This window comes from Nycticebus coucang, chromosome 21 (assembly GCF_027406575.1).
Source record: "Nycticebus coucang isolate mNycCou1 chromosome 21, mNycCou1.pri, whole genome shotgun sequence".
Lineage (NCBI taxonomy): Eukaryota > Metazoa > Chordata > Mammalia > Primates > Lorisidae > Nycticebus > Nycticebus coucang.
The window spans coordinates 53,788,078-53,802,664 of NC_069800.1; the positions used below are offsets into that span (position 1 = coordinate 53,788,078).

General features: G+C 40.4%; 1 protein-coding gene across 16 annotated transcripts in view; it reads left to right on the forward strand.

Moving 5' to 3' along the window:
* NCOA3 (nuclear receptor coactivator 3) overlaps positions 1-14,587 on the forward strand; it is a 130,731-nt gene that overhangs the window by 59,412 nt on the left and 56,732 nt on the right. For 12 of the 16 annotated variants that reach the window (XM_053574324.1, XM_053574321.1, XM_053574328.1 and 9 more), the window contains exon 2: positions 5,501-5,575. The exons of 1 other annotated variant lie outside the window; for it this stretch is intronic. The gene's annotated coding sequence lies outside the window, so the exon portion shown is untranslated. Of the gene's footprint in view, positions 1-404; positions 425-5,159; positions 5,178-5,500; positions 5,576-14,587 lie in introns of those variants that run through there. 3 more of the 16 variants (XM_053574323.1, XM_053574326.1, XM_053574325.1) reach the window with 3 other exon arrangements.

Sequence of the window (14,587 nt, forward strand, 5' to 3'; positions counted from 1 at the left end):
AGCATAGTGATGTAGGTTTTGATAATGTAGATCTCATCGGTCAATTTTCTGTTGATTCTAGTAGAAAAATTACCCCCCCCCCCATTTTCAGATATCTAATTTTTTTGGAAAGTGTCACATTTAGTTTTTTATATTAGAGTGATTTGGCTTTTGTGTGCATGATTGAGTGTAAATTATGAAAAGAGATAGGAATAATCTTATTTATTTTTCATTTTTTTTGAGACAGAGTCTCAAGCTGTTGCCCTTGGTAGAGTGTCGTGGCATCACAGCTCACAGTAACCTCCAACTCCTGGGCTCAAGGGATTCTTCTGCCTCCGCCTCCCAACTGGCTGCGACTACAGGCGCCTGCAACAACACCTGGCTATTTTTTGGTTTTAGATCATTGTTGTTTGGCGGCCCAGTGGATTTGAACCTGCCAGCTCAGGTATATGTGGTTGGCGCCTTAGCCCCTTGAGCCACAGGCGCCGAGTTAGGAATAATCTTATTTTTGATAAAAACAAAAAAAAATGCTACCTGAGAAATTTGCTAGAATTGTTGCCTTTTAGAAGCTTGGCTCTAGATAAGTTCACCTCACCAGCGGTTTTCCTAACATAGTTAGAGGATTCTGGGACATTGTGTTAGTACTCCTTCCAGATTCCTGGTAGGCAAGCCAGTCATCTATGACTATTTCAGAATCTCTCTGGTTGATTATATACTTCCTTAAAGTGGGGAATTTTGTTACATGCCTTTTCTTTGGGTCCTAAGGGTGTAGATTGGTGGGGTCAACATTCCTTTGAAAAGGGTTTTGAAAAAACAGCAATATAATACTTGAGTATTAGCCCGTGTTCTCTCAACAACCCTTCACACTGGACGGCAGTACTGATTTCCTGGGTCAGTTGTTAAGGTACTCTAGAATGTTTTCCTTCCTTCCTTCCTTCCTTCCTTCCTTCCTTCCTTCCTTCCTTCCTTCCTTCCTTCCTTCCTTCCTTCCTTCCTTCCTCCCTCCCTCCCTCCCTCCCTCCCTCCCTCCCTCCCTCCCTCCCTCCCTCCCTCCCTCCCTCCCTCCCTCCCTCGCATAGATCATGAATACGTTTATGTATATGTGGGGTACAAGGTGTTGATTTTTTTTATACACTCTAACGTGCTTACATCAAAACAGTCAACATAGCTTTTCCCTCATTTACTTGAGTATTGTGTTAAGACATTTATGTTCTACACTTTCTTTCTTAAAAAAATTTTTTTTAGGGGTGGTGCCTGTGGCTCAGTGGCACCCTAGTGCCAGCCCCGTATACCGAGGGTGGTGGGTTCGAACCCGGCCCCAGCCAGCTCAAACAGCAGTGGCAACTTGCAAGAAAAATAGCCGGGCGTTGTGGCGGGTGGTTGTAGTCCCAGCTACTCTGGAGGCTGAGGCAAGAGAATCGCTTTAGCCTAAGAATTGGAGGTTGCTGTGAGCTGTGACACAATGGTACCCTACTGAGGGTGACAGAGTGAGACTCTGTCTCTTAAAAAAAAATTTAAGAGAAGTTTTACTGTTTTTCCCATGCTGGAGCAATCTTCCCACCTCATCCTCCCAAGTATCTGGGATTACAGGTGTTTGACATCGTGCCCATACTGGATACTTTTCCCCTTAATCTAATCCCCCTTTTTTCTTAGATGCTGATTCCACTCCATGTTCTCCCCCACCCCCCAAAAGGGAACAATGTAGACCAGTTTATCCAAGTGGTGGGGGGTGGGGGGAGGGGAAGGAACAGCAATAAAAGAACCATTTCTGAACCACAACCTGACTCAAAATTGGGGCCAGAAGACCTTGGCAATTATTTACTGAAGTTTTATGCTTAATATTAAATTGGATAGCATAAAATTTTAAATTAAAAAACATCAAATTCGGCTTGGTGCCTATAGCTCAGCAGCTAGGGTGCCAGCCATGTCCACCGGAGTTTGAATCCAGCCTGGGTCAGCCAAACAACAATGACAACTATTACCAAAAAATAGCTGGGTGTTGTAGCGGGCCCTTGTAGTCCTAGCTACTTGGGAGGCTGAAGCAAGAGAATCACTTAAGCCCAAGAGTTGGAGGTTGCTGTGAGCTGTGATGCCATGGCATTCTACCCAGGGCGACAGCTTGAGACTCTGTCTCAAAATAAACAAAAAACAAACATACATCAAATTCGGGCAGTGCCCATAGTTCAATGGGTAGGGCGCTGGCCACATACGCTGAGGCTGGCAGGTTCAATCCTGGCCTGGGCCAACTAAAACAATGATGACAACAACAAAATAGCCGGGCATTGTGGCTGGCGCCGGTAGTCCCAGTTACTAGGGAGGCTGAGGCAAGAGAATTGCTTAAGCTTAAGAGAATTGCTTGAGGTTGCTGTGAGTTGTGATTTCACAGCACTCTACCGAGGGTGACATAGATGCTGTCTCAAAAAAAACAAAAAGCAAAAAAAATCAAAATTCATTTAAAAATAAACTATGATTTTTATTTCAAGGGGGGTAATTTTTCTATTAGAATTAACAGAAAATTCTTAAGTTATATCATGTATGAAATAGTCTTTGTTTTACTGAAAAAATAAATTTTCTTATTTATTGAACTTTTATATGCTAGGTACTAATAAATAATGTATACATTTTTTTTACTTAATCTGCACAAAAGTCTTAGAGGAAGTGTGACTGACTCGCCTTTTTTTTTTTTTTTTTCTTTTGAGACAGTCTCAAGCTGTTGCCCACGGCGGCGTCAGAGCTCACAGCAACCTCAAATTGCTGGGCTCAAGTGATTCTCTTGCTTCAGTCTCCTGAGTAGCTGGGGCTATAGGCACCTGCCACAACATCCAGCTATTTTTAGAGACAGGGTGTTGCTCCAGCTCAGGCTGGTCTTGAACTTGTGACCTCAGGCTATCCGCCTGCCTCTGCCTCCCAGAGCGCTGGGATTACAGACATTGAACCACTGAGCCCGGCCCCAAAACTTTTTGAATGTTAATATGCCACAAGTGGAAAATTTCACAACTGACCTAATGTGGATCATAGTCAAAACACAGCAAAACTTAGTTTTTTTTTAGAGTCTCACTGTACTGCCCTCTGGTAGAGTGCCATGACGTCACACGGCTCACAGCAACCTCTAACTCTTGGGCTTAAGCAATTCTCTTGCCTCAGCCTCCCAAGCAGCTGGGACTACAGGCGCTCGCCACAATGCCCGGCTATTTTTTGGTTGCAGTTTGGCCGGGGCTGGGTTTGAACCCGCCACCCTTGGCATATGGTGCCGGCGCCCTACTCACTGAGCCACAGGCGCTGCCCGCGAAACTTAGTTTTATCCACAAAATTATTAAAAATACTACATAAAACTACCTCTAGGCTATATGTATAAGGTTATATGGGAAACATAAATGAATTTTGTGTTTAGACCATAGTTTCTTCACTTAGATATTTCATTATGTATATGTACATACATTCTAAAATGCAAAAAAATCTGTAATAGAAATGCTTCTGGGTCCAAACATTTTGGGTAGAGGATTCTCAACCAGTACTACGTGGATTTTTCTCTTTTCCCTTTGTGAACCACATACAATGTTTTCCCCCTTTCCCTCTCCCTGATTCTTTTCTTTAATTTTGGTTTCAAAACTGCAATAAGACCTTTCACATCTTACAGCTAGATGTGGTTGGCTGTCTGCTGTCTACTCAGTGTGGATTGGCCATGTTATTTGGAACTTGTGAACATACTGTTTTTATTTTCTTTTCCATGTACTATCAGACCTGCCAATTTTAGCGTGAATGTCATTAACTGCAGGGCGTAGATATGTCAGTTGTCTTGATAGCAATAACCATTAGAATTAGTAGCAGATTGTTGCATTATTGTTATATTTGGAAATTGATAAGGCAAAGAGAGTGTTTGTCTTGGCTGTTTTGTTTATTGCACCAGAACCTGTTACCCCGTTCTTTAGATACAAAAGCCTACTGCTAATATATTCATATGTTTTATTGCAAATTATTTTGAGGAACTGCTCCTCATTTCCCCATTTAAAAATGTTTAAAATGTTAAACATTTAAAAATGTTTAAAAATGTTTAAAATTAAACATTTAAAAATGTTTTAAAAACATTTAAAAATGTTTTAAAAACATTTAAAAATGTTTAAAAATGTTTTAAAAACATTTAAAAATGTTTAAAAATGTTTCTCTGAGCGATGCATGTTTCTTAGTGAGCACTGGCCCCATATACTGAGGGTGGTGGGTTCAAACCTGGCTCTGGCCAAACTGCAACAAAAAAAATAGCTGGGGTTGTGATGGGTGCCTGTAGTCTCAGCTACTCCGGAGGCTGAGGCAAAGGAATTGCCTAAGCCTAGGAGTTGGAGGTTGCTGTGAGCTGTGTGATGCCATGGCACTCTACCATGGGCAATAAAGTGAAACTCTGTCCCTACCAAAAAAAAAAAAATTTCTCCTTGTTGATTCAAATGCATCCTTTCTTTTTTTTTTTTGTTGAGACAGTCTCAGTTGTCGCCCTCGGTAGAGTGCCATGGTGTCCAGCTCACAGCAACTTCCAGCTCTTTGGCTTAGGCGATTCCCTTGCCTCAGCCTCCCAAGTAGCTGGGACTACAGGTGCCAGCCACAACACCTGGCTATTTTTTTATTGCAGTTTGGCCGGGGCTGGGTTCGAACCCACCACCCTTGGTATATGGGGCTGATGGTTCTACCCACTGAGCCACAGGCGCCGCCCTCAAATGCATCCTTTTATCATAGAAGGCAAAAAAACATTTGACCCTTTTCTTCCCACTTGCTTGTTTGCTTTATCTATCCCTCCCTCTATTCATGTGGAGGTGTCTGTACTTTTTGGACTAGGGCATTTAACCATTAGTTTCTACAAGAGTATTAATACTGTCTTGAATTGTTGATTCTTTTTAGACAAAGAAGACATCCACAAGTTTAGAGTATGTATTGGATATTTTTATTTTTTTGGAGACAGGATCTCACTCTTGTTGCTTGGGCTAGACTGAAGTGGCATCATCATAGCTCTCTGCAACCTTAAACTCCTGTGCTCAAGCAGTCCTGCCACAGTCTCCCAAGTAGTTGGGACTGTGGGCACAAGTTACCATGTCTGGCTGTTTTCTGTTTTTTTTTTTTTTTTTTGTAGAGATGGAGTCTTGCTCTTGCTGGTCTCCCACTCCTGGCCTCAAATGATCCTGCTGCCTCCACTTCTCATAGTGCTAGGATTATAGGTATCAGCCACCGTACCTGCCCAACCTATCAGTTATGGTCACTTTTCAGGACTAGAGCTTTGCATTCCATATGTTAACAAACTGTGACAGGGTATTATTATGTATACCATGCCTCACTTTTTAAATAGAAGTATTGATAATGTGGCAAAATAAGGCATCTGCTCAAATTCCTAGGAAGAAGTGCTGTGCTTAATAGCTTTTGTTTGTTTCATATGTCTGGGGAAGAGAAGAATGGGAAAAGTTAATTTGTATGTTACTAATAATAATGATTGTATGAGGAAAGGGCAATAAAATTCAACCCTCTTCCCCTTTTTTGTCCTCAGGATCAAAATACTTGGTGAACAGTGGATTCAGAGACCAATAAAAACAAAGTACTTGAACATCGTTTGGGTAGCCAGGTAATATAGTTTTATTTTAACTTGGTTCTTTGTAAATGTTTTTTTTTTTTCTTTTGTTTTTGGAGACAGAGTCTCAAGCTGTTGCCCTGGGTAGAGTGCCGTGGTGTCATAGCTCACAGCAGCCTCTAACTCTTGGGCTCCAGTGATCTTCTTGCCTCAGTTTTTTCAATTTTTAGTAGAGACGGGGTCTCGATTTTTGTTCAGGCTGGTATCAAACTCATGAGCTCAAGCTGTCCACCTGCCTTGGCCTCCCAGAGTTTTTGAAGGCATGAGCCACCTGCCCAGCCTTCTTTGTGAATTTTTGACTTCAGCCTTCTGAACATACTACCTTTTCTTAAGTTTATGATTTAACTTAAACTCATTCCAAGGTTTATTTTTTTTTGTCTAATGGCAATATTAGTCGAATGAATGGAATGGAATACTTGAGTGAATACATATGTATTATACAGTTAACCCATAAATAATTTGGGAAAGAGTGTTGACCCCTTGGACAGCCAGAACTCGAATGAGTATAATTTTTGATTCCCCCAAAACTTAACTGCTAGTAGCCTACTATCGACCAGAAACCTTACTGATAATATATATAGTTTAACACATTTTTTTTTTTTTTTTGAGACAGTCTCACTAGGTTGCCCTGGGTAGGGTGCTATTGTGTCACAGCTCACAGCAACCTCAAATTCTTGGGCTTAAGTGATTTCTCTTGCCTCAGCCTCCCAAGTAGCTGGGACTACAGGTGCCTGCCACAACACCCATCTATTTTTTTGTTGTCATTGTTGGTTTTTTTATTTTTCATTTTTTATTTTTTTAGAGACAGAGTCTTACTTTGTCGCCATCAGTAGAGTGCGGTGGCATCACAGCTCACAGCAACCTCCAGTTCTTGGGCTTAGGTGATTCTCTTGTCTCAGCCTCCCAAGTAGCTGGGACTACAGGTGCCCACAACAAGGCCTGGCTATTTTTTGTTGCAGTTTGGCCTGGGCCCTGTTTGAACACGCCACCCTCGGTATATGGGGCCAGCGCCCTACTCAATGAGCCACAGGTGCTGACCGTTGTTGTTGTTTAGCAGGCTCAGGCTGGGTTCAAAACCACCAGCCTGGGTGTATGTGGCTGGCGCCCTACCCCCTGAGCTGTGGGTGCCACTGATGTTTCCCTAAGTTTTAAATATATTTTCCGTAATGTATTGGTTAGACACTAAGTGAAAGGGGTAGGGAGCAAGGGGCAAGTGAGCTGTTTGTTCTTAGGAGAGCTGGCCACCAAGGGCAAGTGGGGAGCATGAAATCTGGGGATCAGGGTTCAGAAAAGGGGCCGTGCGAAGTGAGTGCCAGGGCCTGGGCAGCCTAGAGGCTCTGCTTCCTCCTTAGCAGATGCCCAGTGGGCCCTGAAGACAGCCCTCACATGCTCATTCTTTTTTTTGTTTGTTTTTGAGACAGAGTCTCACTTTGTCGCCCTCAGGAGAGTGCAGTGGCATCACAGCTCATAGCAACCTCAAACTCTTAGGCTTAAGTGATTCTCTTGCCTCAGCCTCCCAAGTAGCTGGGACTACAGGCACCTGCCACAATGCCCAGCTATTTTTTTGTTGCAGTTGTTTTAGTTGGCGTGGGCTAGGTTTGAGCCTGCCACCCTCGGTGTAGACCTGCTCATTCTTGGGACTATTAATGGGAAATAGGGGGTCTTGAGGACTGATTCTAGACCTGAACTTGAGGGTATTTGTCTTTTGATATTGATGAATTTCTTAGCCATGTTCTTTAGTTTTTAAATACATTTTAGATTTTTAGTTTATGATTTGCATGCTGAATGGGGAATTAATTTTTCTTTTCTTTCTTTTGGCATCCTTTGTGTACCCTCCCCTGATCTGCCCTGTCTCCATACCTCTGTTTTTGTTGGCTTTGTCCATTTCCACCATATTTTCAGTCTAGGTTGTTGAGGATTTAATTCTGAGACATTATTGTGGTATCAGAGATATTCATGCTCCAAGTTTTGTATATAGTACTTTTTTTCTACAACTGCAGGTGGCAGTTTGAAATCATTAAGTTTAGCCTTAACGTTTCTCCATACATAGTGAACTGCAGCCTAAATGGATATTTCAGACTGTAAGCTCCTCTTGTACCAATCACTGAGTTTCAGCCAGTGGAAGGTGGCCAGCTGTTCAGACTGTGTTCAAATAAAGCAAAGGCTGAGCTGTAACAGTCCAGCTGTTTCTGTAAGTCACTTCCATTTTCTGTCAGTAAATCTTCTCTACCCATGTGGCAGTGCATAGCGCATAGCTCTGAACCTATTCTGGTGGTGGTGGTAGGGTGTTGGATTCAGGAATTGTTCTTCAATTAAATTCTGTGAAATTTAACTTGTCTAAAGTTTTCCTTATAATAGTATGATCAATAACTTTAGTTATTGAGAATAGTTTTTTTTCCCCACCTTCCTTTTAGTAATTTTGTTTCATTTCCATTTACAAAGTTTTTTTTTTTTCTTTTTTAATTTCTGCCTATGAGTCTTGCTTAAGGTTCTCTTATCTTGTGCATGATTTGATTTCCTGACTGCTTTTGTTTCTTATCTTGGAGGTGCTCAGTGGGTTTCTAGAGTTATTAATGTTTGCTTTGTGTTTTTTTCCGTGAACATACTTGTCAGAGCATGTTTGTATTTTTTGAAATTAATATATATGTATTTCATCACTATAATATTTGGAGCAAGGAGGTAAGGTGTTGTTGGTTGACAGTAGTCTTTCCAGTTGTCATCTTATTTGGTTGCCCATGTTCTTTTGATCTTACAAATTTGGCTTGTTTATCTAGGTCTGCAGATAGTAGATACTAAAATATTTATTAAATGAATGCGTAAAGAAAGGGTGACCTTTTTTTCCCCTCAGCACATCGGAAGAATAAGATTTGTCTTGGGCCACACATTAAATAATACACAAACATTAACTAAAGCTGATTAGTAAAAAAAAGTTATGTGCATACTTTTGGTGATAACTCGAAACCATAGATAAGCAAAAAGTCCTCATAAAATCAGCACGTGGCACACGGGCTGTGGGTTGACACCTCTGATGTAGAGTATCATAGAGAAACCAGACCAGTTTCAAACTCTCAGCCCCAACTTTAGTCAAGTATAGTGCTTCTCAAAATGTGTTCTGTGGATCTCTGATAGTTCCTGAGAACTGTTTAGGGGGGTCCATATTTTCATAGTCTTAACACTAATACATTATTTGCCATTTTCATCCTTTTGATGTTTGCATTGATGATACAAAAGCAGTGGTGCTTCAGGGCAATGACATCACACTCTGTTAGTAGTCATGACGTTCTTCACTGTGATATACTCAAGAGTTAAAGAAAAAACCATCAGCCAGGCATGGTGGCTCACACCTGTAATCTCTCACCTCTTTGGGAGGAGGGAGGAATGCTTGAGGCCAGGAGTTTGAGACCAGCCTGGGCAACATAGATACCAACTTTACAAAATGTAAAAATATTAGCTGAGCATGGTCTGTTATCCCGGGAACTGTGGAGGCTGAGTCAGGAGGATCAGTGAAAGCTCAGAAGTTGTAGGCTGCAGGTAAGCTATAATGATGCCATTGTACTCCAGTCTGGGCAACAGAGTGAGACACTGTCTCTTTAAAAAGTAAAGGAACCCTGAGACCAAAAAGCTTGAGAACTACTGATCTTGTGCATTTGATTGGAATTCAAGAAGCATTTGATTTAAACCTTTCATCTTGTTGTATTTGGTGTCTATCTTGGCTACAGCTTCCTCGTTTAGTTCTACTTAAACATGAAGGAAGGCTGAGCTCTACCCAGTGAAGTTTGGCCATTTTCAAGGGTATTAGTTGTTGTTAACCTGAATCTGTCTCTTTTGGTAAAAGGAACCAGATTTACCCCAGAGATTAAGAATTTTTGAATAACTGTGTAACATTTTGTGTCATGTTTCAAACTCAGTGGTTTTAGGTTTCAATCACAAAACAGACATTAATTTTCAGTAAAGACGTTTTAAAGCATATAATATAATTTGTGACTGTATACGTACTTTTTTGTTGATCCCTGACTCTGGGTCATCAGCTCCTTGAAGGTAAAAAAAAAAACTTGTTTGGATCAACAATTCATCCCAAGCACATGGCATGGGAAATGCTATTTCCTTTGTTTGTGTTGACAACATCCAGTATGTTGAAGAGGAACCACTCTTAAGACATTTGCTGGAGAAGTAGGTCTTTTTTTTTTTTTTTTTTTTTTTTTTTTTTTGTGGAGAAAGAGTCTCACTTTATTGCTCTCAGTAGAGTGCTGTGGTGTCACATAGCTCACAGCAACTTCCAACTCCAGGGCTTAGGCAAGTCTCTTGCCTCAGCCTCCCAAGTAGCTGGGACTACAGGCGCCCGCCACAACGACCAGCGATTTTATTTTTTTTGTTGTTGTTGCAGTTTGGCCGGGGCTGGGTTTGAACCGGTCACCCTCAGTGTATGGGGTTGGTGCCCTGCCCACTGAGCCATAGGCACCGCCCAGAAGTAGGTCTTGATTTTAATTATTTTAGGTATGTGAATGATTTTTACAGACATTCATGATTAATTATTTTGCCACAAATATCCTGAACAATAATGAGGTACCTCTAGTTTCATTTACTAGACATGCACAGGCAGGTTTTGTCAAGTACAGAAAAAAGCTCTTAAAAGTTATGAGTCATTAAACTAACCTTTGAGCAGCAGCAACAACCCCCCCCACCATGTTATATTGCATTTTAAATTATTTAAGTAGGTATATCTTTCATTCTGTTTTCAGTATTTTATATTTTTACTTCAGATTTCTTCCATGAAGCAGTTGTGATCTAGTGGTATATATTATTGGGTACATATAATCTAGTACCTATTTTTTGGAGGTGAATGCAAAAGTGGTTGTTGAATTTCACTTCTTATATCTTTAAAAGATATCTACTAGTGTTACAAAAGACAAGTGATGTTGAGAGCTTTCTTATTTTCTTTTGGAATGTATGCTTTCATTCTTTATTATTGTCATCCTGAGATGGATAATGACTTTAGATTTATTTGGAAAGGTTAATTTCTGTTATCAGACATGAAATTTATGCAGATATGGGAACATTTAAAAATAAATGCTTCTTTTGCATTTAAGATTATTTAAGCTTGGGGTGATGGAATTACAATTGTTGAAGAGTAACAAGCTGAGAACAGAAAAAAAAAAAGACAATGGAAATAGCAAGGACAGCCACAGACTAAATCAGCAGGAAAGATGATGACTGATTCAGGAAGTCTTATGAGTCAGACTTGCCATATCGCATTGCTAGGGTTAGATCATCTGTTCCAGCTTCTTTGCCTTACAGAGAAGGAAGTCTCTCTCTCTTTCTTTGTTAGTATCGCTTTAAAAAAAAATTAACTCAAAGTGTTTTATCAGCCTTACGTTACTTTTTCATTTATTTATTTATTATCATTTTTATTATTTTTTGTCGCCCTAAGTAGAGTGCTGTGGTGTCACAGCTCATAGCAACCCCCAGTTCTCTTGGGCTAGGGCAATTCTCTTGCCTCAGCCTCCCGAGTACCTGGGACTACAGGCACCCACCACAACGCCTGGCTATTTTTGTTGCAGTTGCCACTGCTGTTTTAGCTGGCTGGGGCCAGGTTCAAACCCATCACCCTCCGTATATGGGCCAGCGCCCTACCCACTGAGCCACAGGCACTGCCCTGTTTGTTTATTTTTTAGAGAATAAGGTAAGTTTATTATACAGCTTTCAGTAAAAAGGAAAATAAATAGTACTTGGTGTATATTGTTACATTTTTAATATTAAAACACAATCAAATGCAATAGAAGAGACCCACAAACTAATGTGAACACATGAGTTTTTTTTTTTTTTTAGAGACAGAGTCTCACTTTGTCGCCCCAGGTAGAGTGCTGTGGTGTCACAGCTCACAGCAACCTCTAGTTCTTGGGCTTAGGCGATTCTCTTGCCTCAGCCTCCCGAGTAGCTGGGACTATAAGTGCCCGCCACAACACCTGGTTTGTTTGTTTATTTATTTATTGAGAGACAGAGTCTCACTTTCTTCCTCCAGTAGAGTGCTGTGGCCTCATAGCTCACAGCAACCTCAAACTCTTGGGTTTATGCGATTCTCTTGCTTCAGCTTCCCAAGTAGCTGGGACTATAGGCACCTGCCAAAGGGCCTAGCTACTTTTTTTTTTTTTTTTTTTACATTTTGTTACAATTGTCATCGTTGTTTAGCTGGCCCAGGCTGGGTTTGAACCTGCCAGCTTGGGTGTATGTGACTGGCGCCCTACCTACTGAGCTACGGGCGCTGCTTCTTTTATTTTTGAGATAGTGTCTCACTCTGTTACCCAGGCTCGAATGTAATGGTGTAAGCATAGCTCACAACAACCGCAGACTCCTGAGCTCAAGTAGTCCCCCTGCCTCAGCCTCCTAAGTAGCTGTGACTATAGGTACCCACCATGATGCCTGGGTAGTTTTTCTATTTTCAGTAGAGACCTGGTCTCACTCTTGTTCAGGCTGGTCTTGAACTCCTGAGCTCTGGCAATCCACCTGCCTAGCCTCCTAGAGTGCTAGGATTACAGGGGTGAGCCACTGTGCCTGAAATATTTGTAATGTCAGTGTCATGTGTCACAGTTATAAACTTATTTATAATGTCTTTATATTTTTGATGTTGGCAGACAGGGTTAACTTCAGTAGAATATCTGTCTTGCTTTTGATCATGGTTACCGTTACTCTCTCTCTTTTTTTTTTTTTTTTTTTTTGACAGAGTCTCACTTTGTCACCCTTGGTAGAGTTCCATGGTGTGATAACTCACAGCAACCTCAAACTCTGGGCTCAAGTGATCCTCTTGTCTCAGCCTCCCAAGTAGTTGGGACTACAGGTGCCTGACTCAATGCCCAGTTATTTTTAGAGACGGGGTCTCGCTTTTGCTCAGGCTTGTCTCCAACCCGTGAGCTCAGGCAATCCACCTGCCTGGGTCTCCCTGGTGCCAGGAGTACAGGCATGAGCCACCACACCTGGCCTTCCATTGTTTGTTTAAAGTCACTTTATGTATCAGCCTTACTGCTCTCAGCTCTTTGGTTTTGAGGTATGTTGTTAACTAAGTTTAACATTTCTTTCTTAATATCGTATTTTCCGTGAGGCAAAAAGAAAGGATGGTTAGGAGAGAGTGGGGCACATTCTATGTTCATCTCTCCTTTACATCTTTATTGCTTATTAATTAAATTTATATTGGATTTCATTTTCACTCTGTGTGCTTATACCTCCCTTCATGTTCTCCACCACTTTTCCTGGTTTTTTTGGCTGGGGCTGGATTTGAACCCACCACCTCTGGCATGTGGGGCCGGCGCCCTACTCCTTTGAGCCACAGGCACTTCCTGATCCACCACTTCTTTTTATCCAGCTCTTTTCCTACTTAACCTCTAGGTGGCTAAAACCTTAACTTTTGTTTCTCTTACTCTTTCTCTGCTGCTTATATTTTCATTATATGCCAAAGGGATAAACTTAGGCATAAGTAATACTTTTGATGTAGAGATGTCTATCAAAGAAAGACTACAAATCTAGAGTTAAAAAGAAATCATTAAAAATAAAAAGCCCAGCATTGTGTAATGTACCTAATATTTTTTGAAGATACTTAGATGTTCTCTTCAGAATCTTCTCAAAGGTACCTGTTTATTCTTTAATTATACCTTTATCATAGGAACATAGATATTTAAGATAATTTGTTTTGTTTATTTTCATGGAGTATGTTAGCTACTTAATACCACTCACTACACTGTTTCAGTGGGAAAATGGTTTCAGTTCCAGTCAGCTATCTGTAAGTAGAAGATAGCCTTTACTTGTTGTGATTAATTTGGTAATTGTCTGATTCTTTTTAACTGGTTGTCATATAGGATATTTGTAGCTATTTGTTTTTCAAATGAGAGCAAACTTAGTGTTGCTGAACATATATCTTTTTTCATGTTTTGTGTATCTCAAGGGGATCACTGTTACTATGTATGCCATTTGCTTGCTGTATATTGCTTTTTATCCTCACAGTAAACATGAATATGTAAAGTATGATTATCCTTAGTTTTTACAAGTGGTAAGCTTTTCACATGGGACAAAACTTTACGTTTTGGTGAAGTGATCAAATTGAGATTCAGCTCTCAAGTTTGATCCAAACAGAACCCATTGTCTTTTTATTGTATTATTTGAGATTCAGCTCTCAAGTTTGATCCCAACAGAACCCATTGTCTTTTTATTGTATTATAGTAAATCAGCTGAAGGATTCAAATTTGAGTTTTATTTTATAGGCAGCTTGAAGCCACTATAGTTTTTTTTTTTTTTTTTATTGTTGGGGATTCATTGAGGGTAAGCCACTATAGTTTTTGAATGGGAATCTCAAGTGAAAAAAGACATGTCAGAAAGAAACAAAAAAGTTCTACAAAGTATTTGACCCTCTACCCATTTTGGGAAGGTGTGGAGTAGGTCAAAGTATAGCTGATGAGAAGGCAAAGGAAAACTGGAGTTGGAAAAAGGAACACAGGGAATTATGGTGGTGGTAATAGTAAAAAAGGAGGAGTTAGCAATAAAATAGTTGTGTGCAGGTATTTATAATGACTTTATACTTATGAAATATAAAGAGAAGACAGAAAAAAGAACAGAATTAGTATAGTATGTAAAATGTATGAAAAGTGCATTTGGATGAAGAAGGGAAAATGCTTTATCAGAGGTAACAATTGAGGTTGATCTTGAACAGTAGTAGTAATAGTCTAGATGAAAGAAGGGCTATGACTCAGTTAAAACATGAAATGTGTCAGTGGTCATCCTTTCTCAAAAACTTTTTTGCTATAGGTTATTTTTGTGGTTCTTAATGGTGGTGATGCTGAAGAAGAAATAATACTGATACTATGTTTTAAATGAAGCCAAATTGAAGTTTATGAAGCTCAGATTTAGATCTGTTCTTGTATAAGAGATAGTTTCAGTTTATTCAATTATACGAGTCAGTATAACCTTCAAAACGAGTTACCCAGGGCGGCGCCTGTGGCTCAGTGAGTAGGGCGCCGGCCCCAT